This window comes from Antechinus flavipes, chromosome 2 (assembly GCF_016432865.1).
Source record: "Antechinus flavipes isolate AdamAnt ecotype Samford, QLD, Australia chromosome 2, AdamAnt_v2, whole genome shotgun sequence".
NCBI lineage: Eukaryota > Metazoa > Chordata > Mammalia > Dasyuromorphia > Dasyuridae > Antechinus > Antechinus flavipes.
Window position 1 is genome coordinate 471,007,984 of NC_067399.1, and position 24,818 is coordinate 471,032,801.

At 37.1% G+C, this 24,818-nt stretch overlaps 1 protein-coding gene across 1 annotated transcript in view; it reads left to right on the forward strand.

Moving 5' to 3' along the window:
- Positions 1-24,818, forward strand: part of RALGPS1 (Ral GEF with PH domain and SH3 binding motif 1) — a 702,309-nt gene that overhangs the window by 506,569 nt on the left and 170,922 nt on the right. The window lies entirely within an intron of this gene.

The following is a 24,818-nucleotide window of genomic DNA, read 5'->3' on the forward strand; positions in this document are numbered from 1 at the left end:
TACAAGGGAATTAAGCAACCATCAATACTAACTCCTCATTTTAAAGATGAAGAAATTAAAATCTGTGTCTCTTGACCAAGGTCATCCTACTAGTGAGTGGCAAAAGTGGAATTCAATCACAAGTTTCCTAACTCCAGGCTCAAGGGTCTTTCCACTCCAGCACATTGCCAGACCATCATACAGAAGAAAAATGAGACTTTTTCTGCTTCTCAGCCCTACAGGAAACAACTAGAATTAAAAGGCATAGATTGAAAAGAGGCAGTTTTGGCTGGCTATAAGGAAACATTTCCTAATAACTAGAGCTATCCCAAAATGGAATGGGTTAGCTTGGGAGGTAGTGGGTTCCCCTACTAAGGAAGCTTTCAAGTAGAAGCTAGATGATCACTTATATGGTATGTTATAGGAGGACTTAGTCAAATACAGATGGGATTTGATGCCTTTGAGGTAGGTCCCTTCTAGTTCTGAAGTTCTGCACTTGGGTGTGTGTTAATAAGTGGTTTTAACTACAGGATTTCTTGGTCCTCCTATGATAATTTTGTACAAAGAAATGGGGGCTGTTGTTTCCTCTCTTTTAAAAACAACCACTTCTGTTAGTATTTCTCACTTTTTATTTAGAATTGATTAGGTTAGTTTGTGTAAGAAACTCACCCAACCATAGCTCTGTAAGCCAGCAGCCTTCAATTCACAAATCAGAATTGGATTGTTATTGCAGGGTAAGGGAACGTTGAAAATGTCTTTTATCCTCTACTTCTGGAAAGGAAAAGAAAATGAGAGACAGAGACAGAGAAAAATAGAGACAGAAAGAGAAACAGATTAAAAAGAGACAGAGAAAAGAGAGAATGGAAAGTTTAATATGGAAATGTGGCAAAAATTTATGCTGTGCAAGTTTTTTTTCCTCTCTACACAGCAGAATTTTCCTTATTAAATAGATAACTGTGTGAGAAAAACCAAAACCAGACTATGGAGCTAAATGAGACAGGAGAGGATGTGGCAGGAACAGTCATGCGTGACTCTCAGGGCTTGTGGCAAATGCACGATGCCAGACATGGGACTTAGGGTTTGCTCTGCAAAGCCCAGGAGCTTTAGGCTGAAAAGAAATACTGTGCTCTTCTCCCAGCACACCACAGAGCAGGGCTCCCAAAGGAGGTGTTGTGCCCTGTCTGAATGAAGGCCACCTCTTCTGCCAGCCCAGAGCCACACGTTCCTCTGTCTAGGGAGCTTGTTGGAGCGGTTGCTGTGGGGACCCTCCCTGCACTTATTTCGCTGTTGATTTGGGTTTGGCAAAAGCATCCCTCTCTCTCTGTTGCCAGTCGGTCTGGGAAGGTTTTTCTTAACTGAGCTGAAGCAGGAGCTGCACATTCATTCCCTCATGCTGTTTGTTCCCATTCCTGGGTCTCCATCTCCATCTCACTTCCTGCACATGGGACTGCCACATGCAAGCTAACTGAACCAACCATGGTAGAGGATCAGAGGATCATAGGTTGTTGAATTTGAAAGGAACTTTAGAGACCATTTAGTCCCTTCTAGAGACCATTTAGTACAATTTCTTTATTTTATAGGAGATGAAAGGGAGGGAGTGTCTTGCTCAATGTCATAAGCTAATAGAAGAGCCATAACTGAAACCCAGATTCTCTGACACTAAAGCAGTGCTCTTTCCAGCAAAGAAGAAAAAAAAAATGCTGAGAGTGACTGGGAGCTGAGAGATAAGGGTGGATGATAAGATTGGTGGAGGAAAAATACAAGTAAGGAGTATTACTATTGATCAAACTCCAGATGGGTTTAAGAAGGACTATATAGGTAAGTTTACCTAATTAGTTTGGAAACAACCTAGTTAGGACAAAATAGGTTTCCTATGACATATTTTCATCAACTTTATCCCTTGTTATTAGGTCTATTTAGCAATTGAAAACCTTGATGGAGAAAGAGGGGTGGAACTTTGTGTCTATTGTCAAATTTTTTCAATTGGTTTTGCTGATTTTTTCCCCCTCTTTTTCTTTTTTTTCAAAAATATCTGTTATAAGGAATGAATCTCTGAGGGAGGGATTCAAAGAAATCTTTAAGCTGTATAAATACAAAGATAACAGTAAGATTATTTTTTCAAACACCACTGCTCAAGGGGTTGTGGCTATGTGTTCATTCTTTCTTTACTAAGGATCCCCTTGGCTCTGACATGGGTTCAGTCCAGGGAGAGCCTGACCTCTAATGGAAAGGGTCGGGCTTCTTTTTACACACACTTTGACTCATTATAACCTATCCCAATAGTCTTAGGGGGAAATATTAGAGTTTAGATTAATTCTTTTTTTCAGGTCTCCTTCCAAAGAGGGAGAAGAAAGAAATTCAATACAATATAAATCGGGAAATTTTTATTTCCTACACACAAAAGAAATGCTAAACATAAACCACTCACAAATGCATGCACCAAGAGCCTTAAAACAGGGTTCAGTCACTTGACTTACTGTTAAGGATGAGGTTGGATCTTAAATCTCATCAGTATGTGAAGTATTTTGCAGGACTACTGACTAGACATTGTTCCATTTCACCTCATTACTGTATTGTCTCCTCAAAATCTTTGTCTTCAGGTTATCCAGGCTAGGTCTTGTTCTCTTCCTCTTGCTAGGGATTATCTTTAATATTGAAATTCTCCCTATCATCAATCAGCTCTAAGAGATTCTTTTGAATTCACAAATGTAGATATGTGCATCTCAAGATCAATGTTTAGTCACCTATATTCAGGAAAGAGACACAAAGTAGAAGATGCATCCAAAGCTGTGACATCCAGTCTCAGGCTTGCTTAGTAGGACAAAGGTTTCAGCTGACATATGTACTCACAACTGAAGTAGGGAAAGAGCAAACCGCCCTTACCTCCAATCTATAATGGAAAGCCCCAGAAATACAAGATGCCTCCTAGGTCAAAAAGAAGGTCAAAAGAAAAGGGCCAGAGGACAAATTCACTTTCTTTTTAAAGGCTTACTGAGTCATCAGTTCTTCCTGTTCAGGGACCAATAATTTTATACATACACACATATACACAAATACACATCATATACACATCGATGTATGTATTTATATATGTCTATATGTACATTATATCTACCCACATATATACATACATGTATATCTTAGAGTATTTTGAATTTCTCTCTTAACTCTAATTCTGCTTTGAGTACCCCCCCAATTCACCCTTATTCAGAAGTGTAAGCTTTGGAGGACATAGATTGTATTATTTTCCTTTTTATGCATCTAGTATAGAACCTGGGACATAACTGGAGGAGAGGGTTAACAAATATTTATGGAATTAAATTTATGTAGATAGATCCTTTTATGTTCAAATCTGATGAAAAATGAAATTAATCAAGGGACTGATCTGTGGGATTCTTCAGCTTATTTGGAAAACATTATGTAAACAGAATCCACCTAAATGGACTCCAGAAACTGTGAGGGAAGAGGAATGGATCTCTGAGGTTCAGTTTGGTGGGGGTGGGGGAGAGGCTAAGGAAGGAAGAAGAAACTAGAAAGGATGCATGGAGGGAAAAATAGTGGGGCTACATTGTTCCTGGAGCACAGTTGGTCGGGAGTATGGAAAGGGATTGCCTCTGTTCTCATCTGTTTCGGCAAAGTCAGCAGAAGGATACCATCTGGCTTAGGGACATCTCTGTAAATAGAGAAATAAACCCCAAAATATCTCCTGGCTTTTACCAATCTATGGGGTGACTGCCAACCCTGTTACCATGCCTGATGCAACAGGCCCACCCAAGAGTGATGGCAATCAAAAAGCCTGCATCTGGTGCCACTTTCTGCCCCATGGTGTCAAAATAGACTTCTGAGCCCAGTTAGAGCCACTCGGGCTCCCTAGAAAAATCACTTGGGTGGGATGAATTTAGGACGCTAAATGTATCCCTTGCCTGCTTTTCACAGTGCCTAAAATTTCACCATTATAGCATAATAAAAAGGCAACTAAGTGGTACAGCACATAGAATGCCATGCCAAAGTCAAAAAGATACATCTTCCTGGGTTCAAATCTGGCCTCAGATATTTACTGGCTATGTGACCCAGGGCAAGTCAGTTAACCCTGTTTACCTCAGTTTCTTCATCTGTAAAATGGTCTGGAGAAGGAAATAATAAACATTCCAGTGTCTTTGGAAAGAAAATCCCAAATGGAATCACAGTCAGACTGGACTGAAAAATGACTGAATGATTGCTCAAAAAAACACCTAAGGGCCCAATATTAGGCCAAAAAAAATGTATTTGTTCTTGTCACTCAGTAATGTCCAACTCTTTATGACCCCATGGGGTTTTTTTTATTGACAAAGATAGTTTGCCATTTGCTTCTCTGGTGGATTATATTAAGGTAAACAGAGGTTAAGTGATTTGCCCAATGTCACATAATTAGTAAGTTTCTAAGACAACATTTGAACTTGATTCTTACTGATACTAGGCGCAGCACTATGTCCATTGAGCCAACTAGCTGTTTCTTGTAAGTCAAAACTGATACATATAGGGCTTTAAGATTCATAAAGTGTATATAATATATATACATATATATATATGCATATATATACACACATTATATATTTCTTTATATGTTTTATACATTCATATTTAATATGTATACATATTTACTTATATATTTCTATTATGTACATTATTTCAATTATTCCCATAATAACTCTGTGAGGAATTAATCCCATTTTATAGATTAAAAAACTGATTTTCAGCAAGTTTAAGTGACTTGCCAAAGAGTCACACAGTAATAAGTGTAAAAAGGTGGATTAAATCTCAGGTTTTCCCAAATATATATATCTGTAGCACTCTACATTCCTTGCTAACTCTTATAAAGTTTTTACTGTATGTATAAAAACACTGTTCTCGGAGCCACGGATGAAATACAATTTAAATCAGACTCATTTTTTTATTCAAGGATGAAATTGAAACAGCAGCAAATTTGAAGGCAACTATACTAATGACTTAGGTAAATTGTACTATTTAGAAATTCAGCTTCCATTCTTTCTGCACACTCTAATGTGCTAAATGAAGCATCATAACAATCAAGCTCCAAATTCTGACAGAAACATACATACCTATATACCAGTTAGCAAGGGTTTGTAACCTGACTTACATGGAACCCTTAGAAATTCATGTATAGATTTCAAAGAGTCTGTAAACTTGAAGAGGAAAAAAAATGTATTTTTATTTTCACTAACTCCAAACTGAAATATACATTTCCTCCAATTGTGTAAAAGCATTATTCTGAGGTGTCCATATGCTTCACCAGTTTATCAAAGGAGTGCATGATACAAAAAAAATTTAAGAATTCATAGCATAAGAGACTAGGGCCCAGTAAGCTGCCTGCTTCCACCTGCACTCATTCTGGTCAGATATATACACTCAAATATACACTCAGGGCAGCTGTTCCCTCAGCTTCCTTTCTTTTCCTTTCCTACTGTAGCCAGAGCATCTTCTAACTCTTCCCCTTTCTCCATTTTCTCACAACCTGAACATTTCCTGATAGCCCTAAATCTCACCCCAGCTGGAATTTTTTTTCACATGTCCATCTTTTAGGCAGCATCCAAAAAAAGAAGGGAAAGGAACAAGGGAACAAGAATTTATTAAGTACTTTCTATGTGCCAGATACTATGCTAAGTACCTGTGAATTAGGTAGTATTATGATCTCTGTTTTACAGCTGAGGAAACCGAGATAAATAGGTTGTGACTTACTCAGAGTCACAGCTGGTACTTGTCAGAAGCCAGATTTTAATTAAGGTCTCCCAGGTTCTAGGCCTAGCACTGGAGAAAATAAGGAATAGGATTTTCCTGGATAAGTGGCAACAAGTACATCTCTCTCCTGCTTCCTGTCCTGTATTATCCCAGTCTCCTGACACCAGGAACCTAACAAAAAAGTGGACTGTTCTGACAATTATACACTGGCACTGAATGTAGCTCAAGTCTAATTCAAAAGAATCTTTTTCCTTAAACCAAATGAAGGTGGAGAATCCAATCTCAGTCATGGTCCACAGTCCCACATGTGTTCTGCCATGTCAACTATGTAGCTCTGTCCTCACCTTTACATGTGAACAAAATGGTACAGTTCTTGATGTTAGCCTGCCCTTACTACTTACTAACTGCTACTGCCGAAGAGAAGTGGACTTTTGCCTAAACACCAAACAAGCTTCTCAGTGACTCATGGGCTGAATTTCAGCTTAAAGTCTGTACTAACAGATGGTGAATCTACATTTCATTTGTACAGAAAGTTTCCTCTATGTTCTCTCTTTTTTTTTTTTCTAGTTTTGAGGTTCCATTAAGACTATAGAAAATGCTTTGATAATTTGTGCATTTTTCCATTTAGTCGACTAGGTTTTCTTTCTATTGATACTATTAATTTTATTGACAGCTATGGTGGTGCATATTGGATTGAATATAGGCTATGCTATTCACTCCCTATTGTCCTCTCCAAACAAACAAATAAATAAAAAAAGAACAAAAAACCCCTGGCTCATATAAAATTCAAACGAGAGTAGTGAATATCAGGTTTCATCATGTCCCTATGTCTGTTTCCTTTTAAAGTGATATCATTTTAGACTTAGAATTTAAAAAAAAATCTCTCAGGGATTACCAACAAGGATAGGATACTTAGAAGCAGAGAGACAACGATGTGAGAAGTATCTGAAATCTGATTGGCAAAAAGATGAATACAAGTAGGTTGTGGTGAGAATTGGCCAGACATCAAAGTTCTCCTAAAGACTGTTCCACAGACAATAACAGAATGGTTGAACAATCTAGTTATCCTGAGACAGAGCCCATCATCACCAGAAGGGTAGACAGTGTGGCAAACAAGCAGCTTGCCATACCAGTTTACTGTGGTGGTTTGTCACAAGAATGCCACGGACTGAGGATGTCACTTCCAGCTTGTGTGGAGGCCAAAATGGAGTTTTCCAGTTGATCCAAAGCAAATATGAAAGGTTTGTGTTTTGCCAATGTCAAGGAATAAATAGCTCCAGACACTCAAAATGATGAATTTTTTTGACTACAATAACCTAGGAGACCATCTACCAAAATTTTGGTCTGGAAAGGATTGTGTTTTACATAAGTAGAATCTCCGTACTGATAAAGCATAAGTCTTTGTGAAACACTGAGATATTTGATACAAGAGTTCTTTTCTAGAGCATGATACTTTATACTTCCAAGAGTCTGGTTAACACCACATGGCATAACCTCTGACCTTGGCTCAGAGCATAGGAGAGCCAAATGGAAGTGAAGCTGGTGGTTGAAAGACTGACGTGGATTCTCAATGGCTGATGTCCTTGCTTCTAATTCGTATGCACTTAGCTATATTTTGCATATTTTACCTTTCCATTTCTGAGCTTTTGCATAGATCTGTGACATATTTTGTCCAAATATCTGTCTATTCAAATTATTATTTTCATCTAAGGACTCAGTCAGGTGCCACAAACTCCAGGAAAAAGTGCTCCTTCTTCACCCAGAACCCTTTGTCTGAATTTCTCTTTTTGCCCCCATCTTAGTATTGATTTTTCAATCATTTTCACTCTTTGTGTTCACTTCAACTCTTTGTGACCCCATTTGGGTTTTCTTGGCAAAGATACTGGAGCAGTTTGTCATTTTCTTTTCTAACTCATTTTACAGATGAGAAAATTGAGGCAAAAAGGGTTGTGACTTGTGCAAAGTCACACAGCTAGGAAGTATCTGAGGCTAGATCCGAACTCAGGAAGATGAGTTTTCCTGGTTCCAGACTCAGTGCTCTATCCACTGTGACACTTAGCCATCTCTATCCTGGTCTCTCATCATATTTATTTATATACTTGATGTATGCTAAGTATTAAACTGTAAATTCCTTTGAGCAGAATGACTGTTTTCATTTTTTTCCTCTAGCAACCATCATAGGATCTGGCATGTAGTAGATATTCCACAGATGTTTCTTAAATTTTCTGTTTAAAAATTGTGCCTCCCTTCCCCTGCTCCACTTAACTGCCTCAGTTTGCTGTATTTCTCCCTGGCAAGAGAGCATTATGAGGCAACGAGGTCTAAAACCTTTAGATCTAGGACCAAGAAGTTCACTCTCCCATGACAGTGATCGCTTCTACCATCAGAATTTCTCTGGAAAGACAACTGGATAAAATCATTCATTCTACAGATGAGGAATTAAGGCCTCCAGGGAAATGACCTAACCAAGGTCACAGAAGCAGCCAGTGGCAGAGCTGGAATTCCGATCCAGAACCTCTGTGCTCTTTCCACTACATGATGCCCACCTTAAATTGCCCAGATCACACAACTGGGGGAAGGATCCAGAGCTTGAACCCAAGTCTTCTGCATCCAAGTGCATTGCACTTCCCTCCCCAGCACTCTGCCTCCTTTCTTTGGCAGCTGTGGGATGTGCACGATGGCCTTTCCAGATGGCACCGGTAGGTAGTTGAGTTGTTGGCTGCAAGATGAAAGGAAAAGACAGTGAAGAGAAGGTGTAAATCTTTCAACTTAAACGTCTCAAAAATGGGGCTTCGACTCTAGAGAAAACATTTCTAATCCTGAAAAATGGAGAAGTTTGGCAGCACCAGAAGGAAAGGAAGTCGAGCCTGCTTGGATGACAAGTGCTAACATATGCTTCTCTAATTTAACGGTTTCCTATTACTGTGGTCAGTTCATTTTAAGCAGATGAATGACTCATAGATTGCAGGATCATGATCTTCCCACCACTTAGAGGTAGATGCTGAGGACAGTTAGCAGGGAAGTGGGAGCCTTGTTAGAGGTAGTTACAAAATCTTAATGTTTGATACCAGCCTATGCAGGAATAAGAGAAGCAAATAGAGGAGGAAAGGGAAAAGCAAGAGTAGGAAGAGAAATGAGTGATCCTGGAGGGAGAAGGAAGAAGGAGAAGAGCAGGAAGAGAAGTTGGTAATGGTAGTAAGGGAGGAGGAAGAGGAAGAAGAGTCAGGCTAGATGATATCTGAACAAAAGATGGGCAGAGGAAGGAATAAAGGAAAAGATGGGATAGGAGAAAGACAAAAAGAAAGAAGGTGAGAAAGGGGAAGAAGGAGAGAAAGACAGACAGATAGAAATAGAGAAAAGAATTAGCTTGTCCAGACAGGGATCTACCCAAGGCCCTCTGGAGGATATTAGTCAGATACAGCTCAATGACTTCTGTCACTCTTCACAATGTCTTTATACCTCCTCTTCTCCTCAAGCCTCTTCACCATTTCCTTCTTCTGCATCTCCCTTTCAGTAAATTACTATAACTCCTCCTTTCCTGAAAAAAAAGTTTAATTATTATCTTTATGCAGTGACTCACAGATCTATATATCCAGTATCCATCTAGCCTCTGAACTTCAGTCCCACATTACCAATCACCTACTAGATAGTTCAAAATGAATGTCCTGAAGACATCTCAAACTCTGCATGTCCAAAACAGAATTCATTATCTTTCTTTCCAAACCCACTCTTCTACCAGACTTTCATATTGCTGGTAAAGGTAGCACAGTTTTTCCAGATTCCCAGATTAATAACCTTAATCATATCCTCAATTTTGTAGCTAAGTTGCACAGCAGAAAGAGCACTGGGCTTGGAATCAGACATTCATCTCCACAAGTTCAAATCCAGCCTTAGACATTTACTAGCTGGGTGACTCTAGCAAGTCACTTCAAACTTTTTGTCTTAGTTTCCTCATCTATAAAATGAGCTGGAGAAGGAAATGGCAAACTACTCTAATATCTTTGCCAAGAAGACCCCAAAATGGAGTCACAAAGAGTTGGACACAAATGAAGTGACTTATTTATTTTCACCCCAAATATCCAATCCATTGTCAAAATTTTGCCATTTCTGTCACAACATCTGATCTTTTTTGCTTTGTTCAGTTATCATCATACAGTCTGATTCAGGCTTTCAGTGGCTGACTAATAGGCCTCTTTGCCCCAAGTTTCTCCCTGCTTCAGTTTATCTTCCACAGCCACCAAATTGATATTCTTTAAAAACAAATCTAACCATTCCTCTCCACCTACTTGTCTGACTGCTTCTTCTCAATTCTCCTCTGCTTGATCACCATCCTTCTCTTACCCACTAAGAGTGAATGCTTCTCCAGGCTGTGTACGCTATATTTTTTCTCTTTTTGTTCCCTTGTTGATCTCATTAGCTTTCATCTAATTATCATCTTTATGCATATTGCTTCTAAATATATATCTTTCACTCTCTCCTGAACTCTAATCCTTCATTAGCCCTTCTGCTGGACCTCTCCACCTGCATTTCCCATAAGCATCTCTGATTCCACATCTCTAAAATGAAATTCCCAATTCTATCTCTGCTTCATATACCCCTGCCTCTTTAATTAATAACATTACTTTTCTGGTCACACAAGTCCACTATTTAAAGTCAACTTTGATTCTTCCCTATCTGCAGTGCCCATTTCCCTTTGGTTGTTAAGCTTTTCCTGTTATTTCCCTTTAGTCAGTTGTTACTCATTTTAGTTGTACCTGAGTCTTCATTTAGGACATATGACCCCATTTCATGAGCCTACTTGTTTTTCTTGGCAAAGATACTGGAGTGGTTTGCCATTCCCTTCTCCAGTTCATTGGAGTAAACTGAGACAAACAAGGTTAAATAACTTGCATAGGGTCACACAGCTAATAAATGTCTGAGGTGACATTTGAACTCAGAAAGTTGAGTCTTCCTGACTCCAATCCTAGTGCCTTCAGTCTTTTGCATCTATTTAATTCTTTTAACTACATAGATTCTACCTTAGTCCTAACCTTCATCACCTCTTGATTGGACTGTTGGGATAACAGGTTAATTGTTTCCTCAGCTTTCATTCTCTCCTCACCAATCAATTCTCTACACAGGTACCAGATTTGGATTCCTAATCTTCCAATGGATCTCTGTTATCTCTAGAATAAAATACAAAATCCTTGGCCTTGCATTCAAAACCCTCCACTACCTGGTTCCCCCTCGTACTTTCACAATTAAACTGGATGGACAATTGTTACTCATACATGACATTTTTCCCACTTCCGTGCTTTTGCAGATGGCCTTTTGTATCTGAAATATACTCACCCCTTATTTCAACCTCATAGAAGCTATAGCTTCCTTCAAAGCCCAACTTAGAATTTATTCACTTGTGTATGTGCTGCATTTCCTAGTAGAATCTCAGCTCTTTGAAGGCAGTTAATGTTTCGTTTTCCTCTGGTAAACCCAAAACTAACCCAACACATTGTATGTAATAAGATATTTAATAAATATCTGTTGAAATGAATTTAGCACCCAATCTTTGGCTTGCAAAACCTCCAATGAGTAGCAAACCCTTGCCTCCCAAAGCTGTCTATTGAGGTTGACCCAAATGCTCTCCATTATTTTCTTTGTTCCCTTTAATTCCTCCATGTCCTCACATCAGTATATCTCTTCCTAAAGTTAGTATCTCAAGTTCATCTTGTTTGTGTTCCATACTTAGAACATTTGTGTAAAGAAATGTGAGGCAATAGGATTTAACTGCCTCCCTTTTAAAACTGAAACTCTTGTCAACTTCTGGATGTCTCCACTGCATTTTAACCACTATGTTATCTGTCATAGTAGATGCATAGCAGGATATATGATTTCCCCAGCTTGTTTTTCAATAGTTTTTTTTAGATTTGTAAGACTTCAGAAATTTATAATAATAACACATCACATTTTATAGTATTCACTAAGTGCTTCCTCACAAGTCTATGAGAAGAATAGTGTTAGTATTGTGGTTCCCATTTTATGAATAAGGAACCTAAGGATCAAAGAGTACAAATGTTTCCTATGGTCACTTAGCCATTAAGTGTAAGAGGTGGGAGTTGAACCCAGGCCAAGTTCTTTCTCCCATACCATACTATCTTTCAGTCTAGTAGGGGAGATCTGTCATAAACACAAAGAAAATTGGTACCTGGGAGAATGTGATAGGGACAAAAGAAAAATCCAGACAAAGTGCTCTATGAACACTTGAGGAAGCAAATGGTATCTGATACTTGGCCAGTGAAAGGCAAGTTCTGAAAAAATGATAGAGGAACTATGTTACACAAGACAGCCCAAGGTAGTTGAAATGGCACTAAATTTTAAGTCAGAGGGCCTATGTTCAAATGTTCTGGTGTATGACTTTTTTATGACCTTAGCTCAATCACTTCTTCTTTATGATCCTTAGTTTCTAACTTATAAAATTAGGGAATTGAAAGAGATCCCTAAGCAATTCTAAATCTTATAATCTTATAACAAAAAACTTTGAATCTCTTCTGGGTTAAGGCAAACCTAATAAGCTTGACATGAGGACAAAATGAAGGCATTTTAAGGGTGAGGTAGACTTGAATTTTTTTGATATTCCTTATAAGCAATAGAGAAATAAAAATTGAAGTACACAGCAGTGGGATAGGATTGAGACACAAATATACAGGATGGCTTTGTCAGGAAGAAGGGCTGCCTTTTCCTCAGAGATTGGGAGGAGAGAGAATGGGGGAAGACATAGAGAGGTTTTGGGGTACAGAGTATAGGAAATATGGGAGCTTGAAATCGATGGCCTCAGTTTTCTCAGGAAAAATAGGTTAGGTTATCTGCCTATGAACACAGAGAGAAATTTAAAGGTAGCTTTGGGAGATCAATGAGTAAAGAAAAATTTTGCCACAGCTACTGAGGAGAGTTTTAAAGAGTCAATCATAAAAGAATAAAAGAATTTCCAAGTAGTTGCTGGAACTCAATAATATAATTTTGTAGAGAACCAGCTGGCATATTGGTGTGATTTCCTTCAACAGCTTAGGGGAAAAAGAGAGAAGGTGAATTCTGGGGGTGAGCCAGCCTTAAGGATTGTCACATCATGACCAGGGTTCAACTGTTGAATAAGGACCTTGAGTTCCTTCTCCAAATAGGGGGAAGAGAAGAGAACAAGCATTTATATAGTGCCTACTATGTGCCAGACTAAGTACTAAGCAGTTTTTTACAAATATCATATCACTTGGTATTCTTAAATAAATGGAATTTTGACCAGTGGAGATTAAAAGAAGAGTATCCAAGGCAGAGGGAACAGTATGATTAAAGACCAAAATAAGGTTACCAGAGGTAGTGAATCAGACAGATAAGGATATAATACATGAAGGGGAATAGTGAGAAAAGATAAAAGAGATTAGGATATATTGTAGAATGCCTGGAATGACAGGTGAAATTTGGACTTTGTCTAATGGAATCATCTGACAGTGAGGAGCTACTAAATATCTTTGCTTAAGAGAGTTATGTGATCGCATCTCTGATTCAGAAATATTACTCTGACATGAGGTCACAGGAGAGGCTAATGAAGCATCAATCAGAGGGCTTCTGGTGAAATGGTGGATGGACACTCAGATTAAAACTCCAATGGTGGGAATAGAAAATGAGGAATGAATGAATATAATCATCTATCAGTCTTTTAAATCAATTTTATTTCCCTAATTCATACCTGGGCAAATGTTTTTAAACCTTCTAGACCCTAGAACCTACCTATTTCCCATGGTTGCCTTGCTCCCAAGGGCAGGGACCTGTCACCATATACCACAGGTGAGGAGTGTCAAAATGGCAACACAAGACCAGTGCAATAAAATACATGAAATCAAATTGTCTTGATAAAAAAAAAAAAAACTCCAGACAATTTGTTTCTCTAGTTCCATGGATTTATTCTCCTGTCCCATCCTGGTTGTTACCACCTATTGTTCTCTTTTATTTATCCCAGTTTTCTTTCTTCCCAATAAACCTAAAGTTCATAAAGGGATGCAGTTTCCACCTCTCTCTTTTCCTCCTATTCCTGAGACTGACTCTTACACTATACATTACCTAAGTGATATAATTGTCTCTGCACTCCTCACAGGCAACTGAAGACTAGACTTTGTTCAGAAAATGGCTCGTGAATAAAATCAATGAATACTAAGATCAGGTTTTAAAGTAATAAATGTCAGGTCTTACATCGGATATCAAAAAACCAGCAGGAGTCAAGGGTATAATATTGCAGCCAAAAAACATGAATATCCTCCTAGACTGCATTAAAAAAAGTGCTAATGGCCAGGAAATGGTGGTAATCATCTTATTGTCTTATAATCTGGTCCAGCCCCTTCTGGAGTATTTCATTCACTTCTGGGGAGCCACATTTTTGGCACATCCTTGACAAGCTGGCACATATCTAGGAAGACCAGAATGATGAGAGGGGTTGGTATATCATGTTATTTGAGAACTGGTTGAAGACACTCATTCTCAGTGCTAGTACTTTATACATGTATTAGTTCTTCAGTACTAGCTAATACTTCAGTACTTTAACCTGAGGAACAAAATCTCTAAAGAAAACCTAAGGCCTATTATGAGGAAGAAAGATTTTTAAATTGATTCTGCTTGGCCCCAAAGGACAAAACTAGAAGCAAGGACCAGAGCCCTTGCAGAGAAATTGCAGAGAAGAAGATTTCAGCCCGGAATGAGGAAAAACATCCCAACAATTACATTTGTCCAAAAATGGAATGTACGGCCTTAGTAGATCATGAATTCACCACCTCTGGGAGTCATTAAGAGAAGTCATTTGTCTGAGATATTAATAAGATGTCATGTTTCTGTAATATTTTAATGTTTTTTGGCAGTCCCTCTCAAAACCATTTTATGTAGGGAGTATAGGTATTGTGATCTTCATTATTTAATAACAGTGATTTAGCATTTCTCTCCATATCTGTATACATGACATATATGCATAAATGATTTTGCATACTTTAAGACATGATATGCATAAATTCTCTATATTTTAAGTTTCATTTATATATATACAGACATGCATGCACACATACACATATACACATATATCACTGAATATTCCCAACAACACTATAAAGTAAGTGCTATAGGTATTATTAAACCCATTTTATAGATATAGAGACCAGAGCTCCAAGCAGTAAAGGGACATGCCCATCAACCAAGAGAGTAATATAATAGATGAGGGAACTGAGACACAGACTAACAAACAAAATTTAGCTCTGGTCATATAGTTTTTAAATATTAGAGCCAGAATAAAAAGCTTTGCCTCCAAAATCCCAAGTCAAATGCTATCTCTTCTCTCTAAAGCTTACTTTTCTCAGATTTAGATATTTTGAAACAGATCATGTGATTCTTTAAACGGCTTTCCCAATCCACCACCAATCTTGCTGTCCCTGAAAAAAATTAAGTATCTTCTCCATAGAATTTTGCTATTGCCCCTTATTAAAATATAGGTTTTCCTAAAGAGATAACTCATTAAGCCATTGTCAGTCACTTACTCTTTTGTATGAGTTTAGGAGTTTCTTCCTAGCATCACAGATAGTAAAATGGACTTTGATTGTAAGGAGTGAGGGTCAAGAGCAAAAATGAGTGAGAGGCTGTGTTCCTTGAAGGGGCAGCGTGAAGCTGAATTGGTTCTCATATGATAAACACAACCTGTCATCTTAAAGCCTTTTTACCTTGATAGGGGTCCCCCAGAGCTTCTACTTTCCAGGAAAAACCTTCCAAAAAACAGGCTTATCTTCATGCCACAATGAGATCACAGAGGAGTAGCCTGTGTGGGTACCTTTCTGTTCTATTATGGGTACAAAGTTTATTAGATAAAGAGAACTGACTATGTTGATACTCTCCCAAACTCTTTCACAGTGAATTTTTTCCACTCAGTGTTTCCAAATTGGATTATACCTTAATTTCTGCCAAAACTGGTTACCAGTTTACAATCTGTTCTTTCTGGTTCACATTAGGTGAATCTGGTTTCTTTGAAGCCAATAAACTCTGTTTGTATTTCTGTCCTGATTTATGTCATTAATCAATCACCTGCACTGTTTTTTGTTTGTTTGTGTTTTTTAGTTTTTGTTTTTTTTGTTTTTTTTTTTTTTAATGCAGAAGGAGGACAGATATGGGCTCTGGACTTGATGTCCTCACCTAAGATCAGCCAAGAAGCTGTGTGGGCAAAGAGGTTTTCTAGGCTCAGAAGTCCCTACAGAAAGAATGAAAGCCGCTAAGTGGATTTTCCAGGAGTTCTATCTGATTTATAAACTAGGCGGGGAAAAAAGACACTAGCAGAAAAACTTATTTGTGGTTTTGTACCATTGTGTTATGTCATTTTCGATATGTAACTCCAGAAGCAAGCCACTTCATCCTATCAATTCAAGAAAAATAATTCTGGGTCCCTTTAATATTATTATAGCACAGAATAAGGAGCAACATTATCCCTTTCTTACAGATGAGGAAATTGAGGCTTGGAGGCTTAGAGACATGAAATGGCTTGTCCAGATCACCCAGCGATTAAACATAAGAAGCAGACTTGGGATCCAGGTCTCTTGATTCTATGTCCAAAGCACTTTCTACCATATTGCCTCTCCAACAATGCTTCATCAATTAAAAAGAACTAGTCATCTAACTTTGATTTAAAAACTTCCAATGACAGTTTTCACTACTTTTCAAGGCAGACCATTACATTTCCTAATTGTTGAGAAGTTTCTCCCAAATCCAGCCCAAATCTGACTCACTTTAAATTGCAGCTGTATGCCCTGTTTTTTTTTTTAATTCTGAGACCCAAAAGAATAAGTCTAGTCCCCTTTATGTACAACCTTTAAAATTTGGAAGCAGTTATGATTCTCCTCCAAAGTCTCCCATTTTCTAGGTTATACACCTCTACTTTCTTTAATCAATCCAACTCCAATAGCCTGTTTTTTTTTCATTTCCTAACTTGTCACTTTTCCTGGATAAGCTAAAGCTTTTCAGTATCCTTCCTAAATCAAACAGAATAGTTTAAATGGGGTGTGATAATCTTAGAATAAGCTAGAATTATTACCTCTTTCATTCCCCAAACTATTACTTGTGCTAATTCAATTAGCTATAAAATTTGTATCTTTTTGGCTACCATATCACAATGATGAAAGACATTATGACATAGTGGATAGAAAGGACACTTTTGGAGTCAGGAAATCTTTATTTTAAGTTCTGACTCTGATACAGACTAGCTGGATGATCACAGACAGATGGTCAAACTTCTATATGCTACAAGCAACTCTCTAAGATTCTGACTTACTGATGAGTTTTTTATCTGCATTGGTGGAAGGTATTTGCACTCTTGGAGTTGATATGCCTGGAGATACAGATAGATAAATACAGAGCGGGTGGGGGGATATACCTTGTACAGTACCACGCACATTATTTTCATCATGTACTCTGGAGACAGAAATACCAAAAGCGAAAACCAATGTTCCTATGTCCCCCAAAATCTTACATTATACTTACACATTATACAACACATGCAAAGATAATCAAATACAAAACATATGCAAAGTTATTCAAAGTAATTTAAAAAACGATAGGAACATTAACTAGGAGGATGAAGAAAAGCAACTTGTAAGAGGTAGCACCTGGGCTGTGTTATAAGGGGAGCCAGAGATGCTAAGAAGTGGATATAAAGAGGGACCATGTATGATAAATGTACTTTCTATGGCTTAATCCAGGAGTGATAAAAATGCTTAACATATCAGGCCTTAGAGAAAATCACTTAGGATAGAACTTTTAACATTATTATTAACCAAAACTTTTTGAGTTCAGTTATTCATTTGTTATCATGCAGTCTACCTCATGGATACCATGAGAATCCCTGGCAAAAATTTTGCTGAAATAGAAATATGCTATATCTTTAGCATTTCCCTGTTCTATCCATCTATTAATTCTATCACATAAGGAAATGAGGTTAGTCTGGCATGATTTGTTCTTAATGAACCCATGCTGGCTCATAACAATCACAGCTTTTCTTTATATGTGCTCATAAACCATCTGTTTAATAATCTATTCCAGAATCTTGCCAAGAATTGACATTAAGCTCACCAGCTAATGGTTCACAGTATTTGCCACCCTCCCCTCTTTGCAAACTATGACAATGTTTGTTGGTGCCCACTTTCATTAGGTCTGCCCTAAAAGTCACAGTTTCTCATAGAACACTTAACAAAGATTCAACAATTATATCCATAAAATTTTTGAGTACTTTAATATATAATTAGTCCAGGCTTACTGATATCAATTAACTGAAGGGAGCTAGGTGCTTTCTTACTGTAGCCTTACTTATCTCAATTTTCAATTCCCTGTTAAACATTTTCTTCATTGTGCTTCCAATCTTGAGATAATGTCCCTCTTTTATTCAATTAGATTTTGCTAAATATTTATTATGTGCCAACTATTGTGCTAGATGTTTGCCATCTAAAGAAAAATAAAATAATTCCTTCCCTCAAAGATCATATAATCTACTTTGGGGGAAACAACATGTACTCATATTAGAAAATACAAAACATAGTCAAAGTAAATATGGAGTAATTTCCATGGAAACCAGGCTAGCAACATAATAAATGCTAGCTGATTGAATGCCAGTACTGACCAAATTTACGTATACTACTAAATGCCACCCATAATCTATAAATATATAGGTATGTGTTCCTTCTTTTCCAGCAAAGGACATCCCTTACTTGTCTGTCTTTCCCATTGCTATATGACCTGTTATTTTTTGTACATGTACAACTGTCCTGTTTTTCCTTACCTTTGAGTGTAGAAAAACTGCTCACTGATTGGTTCTAAAGCCTTAATCCTAAGCATTATATCCTTTGTCCCCACTGGATATCTATTCATATCACACTGTATTAACATTAAGGTTCAGCTTCTTTGCAGCAATAGGATTTTCAGTCTTACAGAGAAAATTCCCTAACTATGAATCTTAAGATTAGATTTCTATAAACAATTAGTTCTCAGATAATCACCATATACTACTTTTCTATCTTATATCTTTGTTCAACTTTTTTCAAATTCCTTCCATCCAAACTTGAGACCCTATGTCTCCTGAAAAATCCTGGGATGACCAAACTGAGCATCCCTCTCAGCATAAATCTTTCTTTCTTCTTTTTCCCAAGGGGCCCCTTGAAGAGTACAGCTGCTTTCCTTTTGCAGCCACCACCTGTTGCTTTCTGCTCAGGGTTTCTATCCTCCCATGACCTGCTGTAGATAAAAATGCCATCTCCCAACTTCTCCTTTAATCTTATGTCCCTGAAATAAATGTAAAACCATAATGTGTTCTCCTATTCATAATAAATGAGAAATAAGTGGAGCAAAAATTGCCCTTCTTATCCACTCATATGCATACATACACATACGTATATATCCCCTTCTCTTTTTTCACTTTGACTCTGGAGAAATATGATAGTTTATATAGAATATATATTCTTCTTCAGTTGCACAAAAAGTCATTTAATCTGAATTTAAGATTAAACAAAGTAGCATATACTTATATTTGAAAAGAAAACAAGATCTGGGTTATCCTGGGATACATTCATAGCAATTGGGCAGGGGTCATTGTATAAGACACAGGAGGGAACTTTTGAGTTAGGAGTAAGAAAATCAGAAGTCCCTGGCACTAGATGGAACATGAAAAATTTATAAGCTCCTTTACTCTGAGCCCTCAGCTAAAGGGTGATGAAGTTGAGGTCATATGGGTTTTCTACCCTTTTTTCCACTTCTTGTCACTCTCCATCCTCAGTTCTACCATCATAGAACCAATTCTGAACAATTCCTCAGGTGACAAGAGAACCAGGTATTGATAAGGCTGGGACAATTGTTCAATCCATCAGTAAAAAAGCAAATGTTTACTATATTTCATGTAATTGCTAAACATTGTAATTTAAAAGAGAGAGAAAAAGCCTTAAGGAAGCTCATATTCTAATGGAAGGGAAAATATGAAAAATTCTAGTTATATACATAAGACACACACAAAAATAGGAGGGAATCTCAGAGAAGAAGGAATTAGTATTAGTGGAAGACAAGGAAATGCTTCCTGCAGAAAGTAGGATATAAGCAGAGTTCTATAGACAGCTAAAGAGAAATAGGTAAGGGAGGGAAAAGCATTTCAGGCATAAGGGACAGCCAATGCAAAAGGTGAGAGATGGGAAATGGAGCATCACATGTGAAGACCAGTAAGTAGTAGGACAATGCAGCTGAACAGCCAAATATGGGAGGAAGGGATAAAATTTAAGAATCCTAGAAAAGTAGAAAGAGACCATATTATAAGAGCTTTAAATGACCAAAAGAAAACTTTCATTTATTCTAGAGGCAATAGGGAATAACTAATATTAGTTAGAAGTGAAGGGAAAGAAGGTGACTGGGTCTTACCTGTGTTTTGGAAAAGGCACTTTGACAGCTGAGTCAAAGATGAATTGCAGCAAGAAGAGACTTGCAAAAGAAAGGAAAAATAGAGAGCTATTACAATAGTCCAGTTGAGAGGTGGTGAAGATCTAAACTAGGTTGGTGGCTGTGTCAACTGATAGATGGGAACATATATGAGAGATGTTGTGAGCCAAAAACAATAAGATTTAGCAATAAATCAGTTACATTTGGTAAGTGAAAATAAAGAGTTGAAAATTGTATGAATTGTGAGACCGAATTACTGAGAGAATGATGGCATCCTCATTTCTAGGAAGGAAGTTGAGAAGAAGGCAGGGCTTAGGAAAGGATGGATGATGAGTTTCATTTTTGAAATGTTGAGTTTGAGTTAACTGTGAAACATCCAGTTTGAGGTATTGCTGAGCTGTGGCCTCCAATCAGTAGGGAAAGGGAAGATACAGAACAGAAAAGAAGGAAATCCAAAGTAGTAAGGCTGGTGAGGTAAGAAATGGCCCTGTGGTTACCAGCTGGTCCTAAATGGCTGCTAATATAAAAGGTACACGTGTGTGTGTGTGTGTGTGTGTGTGTGTGTGTGTGTGTGTGTAAAAATCACAGTTCATCAATAGAGACATTGCTTTTAATTTTCTCTCAATAGTTATTCATTTATGTTGATAAATTCCAGCTCTCTGGAACAAACACACCTTTAGAGTTCTTGGCTCACATATGGGGATAGCTGGTAAAGGTTAGGAATTTAGATTGTAGCATTGGAGCAAAGCAGTAAATGATGGTGAATTGCTCTAAACATTTAACAATTTAGCTGATTTTCTTAAGTGTTTTAGGGAGTTTTATTTACTTAACAAAGAAATAGACCCAGAGTTAGGGTTAGTCTGTTTGTATTCATTTCAATACTTAAAAGATCTGCAATTTGATCTATGTGGGTAGATAGTCCCTCTTCAGAGAAAGCTCACAGCCTCCTAGTAGTCTGTCTTCATGAGTTACTGCAGCCAAAAGAATTCATCACCCAATGGCCAACCCTCTGATGTTTATTCTCTCCCCATTTAGCTCGTCTGGTTGTTGGATGACAGATACAGTCTGTTGCCAAGCCTATACTCAAATCCTTTCCAGTTCGGTAGGAACAAACAGAGCCTATGTTGTCTCTTCTGGTCTAGTCTGAAGAAACCCAAGGTTACCACCAAAGAATGATTAGTAGCATCTCTGAGAAACCCACATCATTCACAGAAATTTAAAGTTTTCTTAGGGAATTACAGTTATGTATGAATGTCTGTGTGTTTCTATGAAGGGGAGAAGTAAGACAGAAGTTTGAGGGCCAACGGTTGAAATCATCAATACATGGTCAGAAACAAAATAATGCAAAGAGAGAAAAAAAAAATTGGAGTGATTCCCTCCCTCTTCCTTTATCCTCAGCCACTGGGAACCTCTTAGTTTATGGATGCTTTTCTGAGGGATAGAAAGCACCCCCAGATTGTACTGTGCCCTTGTAGTCTTTTTCCATTTCATAATGGCACCCAAAGGCACCACAACCCAACTGACTTGTGAAGAGAGATTTTTCAGAAATATTGCAGAATGCATTCATATTTCAAATAGGGGAAATACTAAAAATAAACTATAAAGGTATCTAGCCCCTACTCCTGCATCACTAACTGGTTTTTGGACATCTAGAGCTAGATTTCTCTATACACCTCACACTCAAAATGTCTAAAATATCCCTTTAATTTCCCTTCAATTTCCCTATTACTCTACCATTCTCAGTCACTTAGATTCATAACTTGGGTGTTATCCTCAAATTTATATTTCTGCTTACACAGATCTTGTCATCTTAACCTTCACAACATCCCTCATACAGAGTCAGTCTCTTCTCTCAATTCACATAGTTATTACATTCAATCAAGCCCCCATGCCTTCTCATTTGGACTATTCAGTAGCCTTCATCTCGTTCTTCTTATCTCATCTCTTAATGCTCTGAATCATTCCCTACTCAGCTGCCAAAATGATTTTCCTAAAGCATAGATCTGGTCATGTCACCCTTTCCTATTCAATAACCTCTAGTGATTACTTGTTACCTCAGTGATCAAATATGAAGTCCTTCTATTTGCCATATAAAGCTCTAAACACAACCACTCATCCAGTTTTTTACACTTAATTTTCTTCTACAAAGTTTATCATCTTATCTAGCTTAAACTGTCCTGCTACTTACTGTCTGTCTCTCTCACACAACATTCCATTTCCCATCTCTGCACCTTTGTACTGGCTGTGCTCTAAGCCTACAATGTTCTTCCTTTTTATCTCAGCTTCTTAGATTCTGTGGTTGCTTTCAAGTCTTAGATAAAATTTCTCTTTTTGCAATCACCTTCATGGTAGTAACTACCCTCTGAGATTTCCTTTTATCTATATCTCATGTATGTTCATAGTTATTTACATGTTCTCTCTCTCTGTGATTAGAATATGAGTGCATGTGAAAGCAAACATTAGATTTGCCTTTATTTGTATTCCCAACACAATGCCTTAACTAGACTAAAAGCTTGTTGATTGACCAACTGACTGAAGACATTTAAGGATCCATCCAACTTTTGTACTTTATACTTTCATATTGATCTGATTATAGATTCATATTCTAATCACGTTCCCCTTTAGCAAAGAGAATAGCTTCCTTTTCTTTAGAAACAGCAATAAATAAGGAGAGAATAGGTAAAGTCTTAGAAGAATTATAAACTATGGAGTATAGCAAGGAGGTGATGACAGATTGCCTAGATTTTCCAATTAAAATAAGAATCAAGGACTTCTATAAGGAGGGTGGAGAGGAAGAATTAAAGAAGAGAAAGAATAGTCATTAAGAAGGGGTGGAGTAGAGTCAATCAAAGAAGAATAAAAGTTTTTCTGTACAACAGTGAGTACTCAGTTGAGACTATCATGTAGTTGACCCAGTCAACATGGTGTTGAGATGCGTCCAACTTTCCAAGGGTTATTGATGAAAATAGAAATTGTAAGATGATTTCTTAATAGATCAAGAAATATACATCAAGACAATATTTAAGATACCATCTTGCATGCATTAAATTGGCAAAAAAAAGGCCAAAAAAAGAGAGAAAAATCAATATCAGTAGTCCCCTATGTTGTTGATGTAACTATAAACAAATATAAAGTTTTGGGAGAACAAGTTGGCAATTACAAATAGGAGTCATAAAACTGATGATCTTATTCCTTGGACTATGGTCTAAATATATTACTAGAAGAACAGAAAATGACCTCAAAATGATCAAAGAAGAAGAGGATAACTATATACAAAAATATTTATGGCAACTTTTTTGTGGTGGCCAAGAATTAGAAATAAGGGGGTACCTATCATTTGAGGAATAGCTAAACAAATGAAATACTATTGTGTTGTAAGAAATGATGAAGGGAATAGTTTCAGAGAAACTTGGGAAGACTTGGTATTCTTATCTACGTGCCATTTAGTTACCCTAAGAAAGATTGATCATGACTTTTATTGTTCAGTTTATCCAACTCCTTGTGATCCCATTTAGGGTTTTCTTGACAAAAATACTGGAATGATTTGCTATTTCTTCTTCAATTCATTTTACAGAGGAAGAATCTGAAGCAAACTGGATTTAGTGACTTGCCCAGAGTCATAAGCTACTAAATGTCTGACATTGAATTTGAACTTGGATCTTTCTGATTGCAGGAAGTCCAACATAGACACTCTACCCACTGTGACACCTAGGTGTCTCCAAAATTCATATAGTTGCTTTATTTATAATAATAAAAATGGAGGAAATTTTTGGGAAATAATTAAACACATTATGATATATCAATATAATAGATAATTATGGCACTTTAAAGAGAAGGACATGTATAAAGAATCCAAGAAGCTATAAAAAGAATCATGTGGAAACAATGTCTTAGGAGAGGCAGCATAGTACAGGGGAAAATGCACTTATTGACTCCAGAATCAGAGGACTTGAGTTCAAATTCCATCTCTGATAAAAAGTCTGGACCAGATGAGGTTACTTCTCAGAGATTACTTCTAGCTTTATACATCTATGATCTATATAATATTGCAAAGTAAGGAAATATATAATATATTGGGTTTTTTTTAAAAAGGAAATAGAGTTCAGTTAGGATACAAATAGTACAGAAATGATAGTAATAATATCTGACTTTTATTTGGTGCTTTAAGATTTATAAAGCATTTTATATGTACTTCTTATAACATAGACCAAATGTATTTTCATTTTGTAAAGCATAGGCTATTTTTAATGAAAATGTCAATATTTTATAATTTATCACTTGTCCCATATTTAGTTTGATTGCCAAGATTTGTTGTGGATATTAAATAAATTATAACTCAATAAGAAAGATATCATCAAGGACATCATGGATGCCTAGCAAAGTACATAGACTGGCCATGGAACAAGCATTAGGAATAAGAAATAGATATCATAAGTGCCCGATTAGTATTTGTGAAATAGTAAAGGATATCAAAGAGGGTGTATTGGTAGCTCTGCTATGGAGTATTTTATGGAAAGTCATAGACAAGAATCATATTAGATAAGAAGGTATGAAGGGGAACTCACACATTACTGAAATCACAAATCTTTTGACCTATCAAAGCAGTCTATATGGTATCAGTATTTCAGATTATTTGAGGGAATAGACCATGT